Source organism: Callospermophilus lateralis, chromosome 1, assembly GCF_048772815.1.
Source record: "Callospermophilus lateralis isolate mCalLat2 chromosome 1, mCalLat2.hap1, whole genome shotgun sequence".
In the NCBI taxonomy this organism is placed as follows: domain Eukaryota; kingdom Metazoa; phylum Chordata; class Mammalia; order Rodentia; family Sciuridae; genus Callospermophilus; species Callospermophilus lateralis.
Genome location: NC_135305.1, coordinates 196,307,793 through 196,311,540, shown reverse-complemented (window position 1 = coordinate 196,311,540; position 3,748 = coordinate 196,307,793). Strand labels below are relative to the sequence as shown.

Below are 3,748 nucleotides of genomic sequence, written 5' to 3'. Positions count from 1 at the left end.
AGCTTTTCTCTGATGAGGGTTTTGTTCAGAGCTTTTGCTTTTAAAAAAAAGAAAAAATTGAGTTTGTTGTTGTTGCTATTATTTGCTTGTGATATATAATTAAGGGGTAAGGGGCAGTAGTGTGTGTAGTGCTAAGTATCAAACTCAAGGCCTTTATCACTGAGCTAATTCTTAGCACCTAACTAATTAAAAGTTTTTTTTCCAGCCTTATTGAGGTATAATTGGTAAATAAAAATTGTAACCAGGTCCAGTGGTGCACAACCCTAATCCTCTCAACTCAGGAGGCTGAGGCAGGAGGATTGTGAGTTCAAAGCCAGCCTCAGCAATTTGGTGAGGCCCTAAGAAACTCAGCCAGATCATCTCTAAATAAAATACAAAAAAAGAGCTGGGGATGTTGCTTAGTGGTAGAATGCCACTGGGTTCAATCCTTGGCACACACACACAAAAAAAGTATATATTTAGCTGGTCATGGTGGCACATGCCTATAATTCAAGAGTTGGAAGACTGAGGCAGCAGGATCTCAAGTTCAAGGCCAACCTCAGCAATTTAGCAAGACCCTATCTCAAAAAAATAAAAATAAAAAGGACTGGGAATGTAGCTCCATGGTGAAGTACTTCTGGTTCAATTCCAAGTAATAAATGAAAATAAAATTTAAGGCTGGGGATGTAGGTCAGTGGTAGAGAGCTTGCCTAGAACCCAAAGGTCCTGGGTTCAATACCCTGCACCACAAAACAAAACAATAAATAAGTAAAAATTTTAAAAATGGTTGGGACGTAGCTCTCTAAAAGAACACTTGCCTAGCATTCACAAAACTCTGGGTTCAATCCCAAGTACTATAAAAATGTGTTTGTGTGTGTGTGTGTGTGTGTGTGTGTGTGGTAGGTAGGGTACTGGGGGTTGAACTCAGGAGCAGTCTACTACTGGAGCTCTGTTTCGTGCTTATTTTGAGAAAGTGTCCCTAAATTGCGCAGGCTGGCTTTAGGCTTTTGATTCTCCTGCCTCAGCCTGAGTGCCACCACACTCAGCTAAAACCATTTCTTTTTGAAGGGGACAGAGGTACTGGGGATCAATTCCTGGGCTTTATGAATGCTAGGGAAATGCTCTACCACTGAGTTACATCTCATCCCTTAGATGTGATCTTGCTTTGTGCCCAAGCTGGCCTCAAACTCTTGGGTTCAAATGATCCTCCTGCCTCAGCCTCCCCAGAAGCTGGGATTACAGATGTGTGCCACTGCACCAAGTTACAGTATGACATTTTACTTTATCTATACATTGTGAAACGATTTCTAAATCAAGCTAATGGACAAGATCCACCATTTCACATACTTAGTTTTTTTCCCAGTGAGAATATTTAAGACTACTCTCAGCAAATTTCAAGTAGAGGAAACAGTGTGAACTTTAGTCGATTGGTGATAGGGTGCAGTGGTAGAGGATTTGCCTAGCATGCACAGAGCCCTGGGTTTAATCTCCAGCACTAAGGAAAGAAAAAGAGCTGGGTGTAGTGGCACAGACCTGTAATCCCTTTGGAAGACCAAAGTTCGAGGACAACCTCAGCAATTTAGAAGACTCTGTTTAAACAGGAAACAAAAAAATAAATAAATAAAAACCAACTAGGAAGCCCTGTGCTGATCCCTAGCCCCGAAAGAAAAAAAAAAAAAACAAGTAAAACATTTTGGCTCAAGGAAAGAACACTTGCCTACATATAGTCACCATGTTGTACATTAAAGCTCTGAAACTTTTTTTTTCTTTTTAAAGAGAGAGAGAATTTTAATATTTATTTATTTTTTTTCAGTTCTCAGTGGACACAACATCTTTGTTTGTATGTGGTGCTGAGGATGGAACCGTGCTGAGGATCGAACCCAGGGCTTCGCGAGTGCTAGGCGAGTGCTGTACCGCTGAGCCACAAGCCCAGCCCTTGCCAAAACTTTTTTTTCCTGACTAACTAAAACAGTTATATAATAAGTGACTGTGCTCACTTAGGCAGCACATATACCAAGATTGGAACCATATAAAGAAGATTAGCATGTCCCCTGTGCAAGGATGACATGCATATTTAAAATAGTAATATTAACTGACCAACATCTTCCCTGTCCCCACAGCCCTGACAATTATAAGTCTACTCTCTGCTTCCCTTAATTCAATTTTGGAGATCATTCAATGTTTATCTTTTTGTACCTGGCATACTTCTCTCTCTCTCTCTTTCTTTCTTTCTTTTCTTTTCTTTTTTTCTTTTTCTTTTCTTTTCTTTTTTTCTTTTTCTTTTCTTTCTTTCTTTTCTTTTCTTTTTTCTTTTTCTTTTCTTTCTTTTTTTTTTTTTTTTGGTACTGGGAATTGAATTGAACCCAGAGGCCTTTAGCACTAAGCCACATCCCCAAGCCCTTTTTATTTTGAGACTTACTAAGTTGCTTAGGGCGTCACTAAGTTGTATGAAAGTTGTGATCCTCCTGCCTCAGCTTCCTGAGTCTCTGGGATGTAAACTCAACCTGTGTCTGACATTTTTCACTAAGCCTAATGTACTTCAGTTTTATCCACTCTATCACAAATGACAGCATTCCCTTCCCTTTTAAAGGCTGAGGAATAGTCCGTTGTTTGTGTATGTTACATATTCCTTAGTCATTCATCTGTCAAGAGATATTTAGGATGATGGCATATTTTGGCTATTATGGATAATATCACAATGAACATGGGAGTGTAGGAACAGCCTCAACATACTGATTTTATTTCCTTTGGATATACTTTTTATATATCTACTTGAAGTAGGATTACTAGATATGATAGATCTATTTTTAATGTTTCAAGGAGCCACTATAATGTGTTCAATAATGACAATACAAATTTGTATTCCCTCCAACAGTGTAAAGGGGTTCCCTTTTCTCCATATCCTGGGGTATTTTCCTTGACTGACCCTGCCCTTGGGACTCAAGGCTGAGCCCTGATGTGGGAGCATGCAGGCTCAGGTGAGAGGCAAACCCCTTGCACAATTCCACCTGTGCAGACTCTCAGGCTCCAGGCTGTTTACCAGCCCCTCACCTTGGGATTTGCTCATTCCTGACCTCTGTGCTTTGTTCCCTACATTCCAGCTCTCTATCTGCAACACATGGCTTTCCCCATATCCCTGCCAATCTCCTTCCTCAGGTCCCATCTCAGAAACCCTAGCCTCCTCCAAGCCTTTCAGCAAAGACTCACCTGTCCTGCCTCCTGCCTGATGTATTTCAGCAGCCTTTTTACCCAATATGTTTTTGCTAAAAAGTTACTTGGTAATTGCATACTGTCTCCTCCCTCTGTGATTTTGCAGACTGTCTCCTCTTCCATTGCTCACAACTCCCTTCTCTGATTTCTACTCAGCCTTCAAAACCTACTTCAAGCATGGCGTAGTGGCTCACAACCATAATCCCAGCAGCTCAGGAGGCTAAGACAGGATATTTGCAAGTTTGAAGCCAGCCTCAGCAATTTAGCAAGGCTCTAAGCAATTTATAGAGAACCTGTCTCAAAATAACAAAAAGAGTTGAGGATGTGGCTCAGTGTTTAAGCATCCCTGAGTTCCAACCCCAGTACCCCCCCCCAAAATAATAATAATAATAATAGGTTGGGGATACACCTCTTTGTGGTAAAGGGTCCCTGGGTTGTATTCCCAGTTCTGAAAACAAAAACAAAAAAACACTTCAAGACTGGTGGTGTGGCTCACTTGCCTACCATGCTTGAGGCCCCTGGGTTTGATCCCCATTGCCACGAAAGCAAAGCACCTGCT

At 41.0% G+C, this 3,748-nt stretch overlaps 1 non-coding gene across 1 annotated transcript; it reads left to right on the top strand.

The window, feature by feature from the left end:
* The first annotated feature begins 1,968 nt into the window (after positions 1–1,968).
* LOC143383901 (U6 spliceosomal RNA) lies at positions 1,969–2,075 on the top strand. The gene has a single exon (XR_013089210.1). It is a non-coding gene; the product is annotated as a U6 spliceosomal RNA (small nuclear RNA).
* The last annotated feature ends 1,673 nt before the right edge of the window (positions 2,076–3,748 follow it).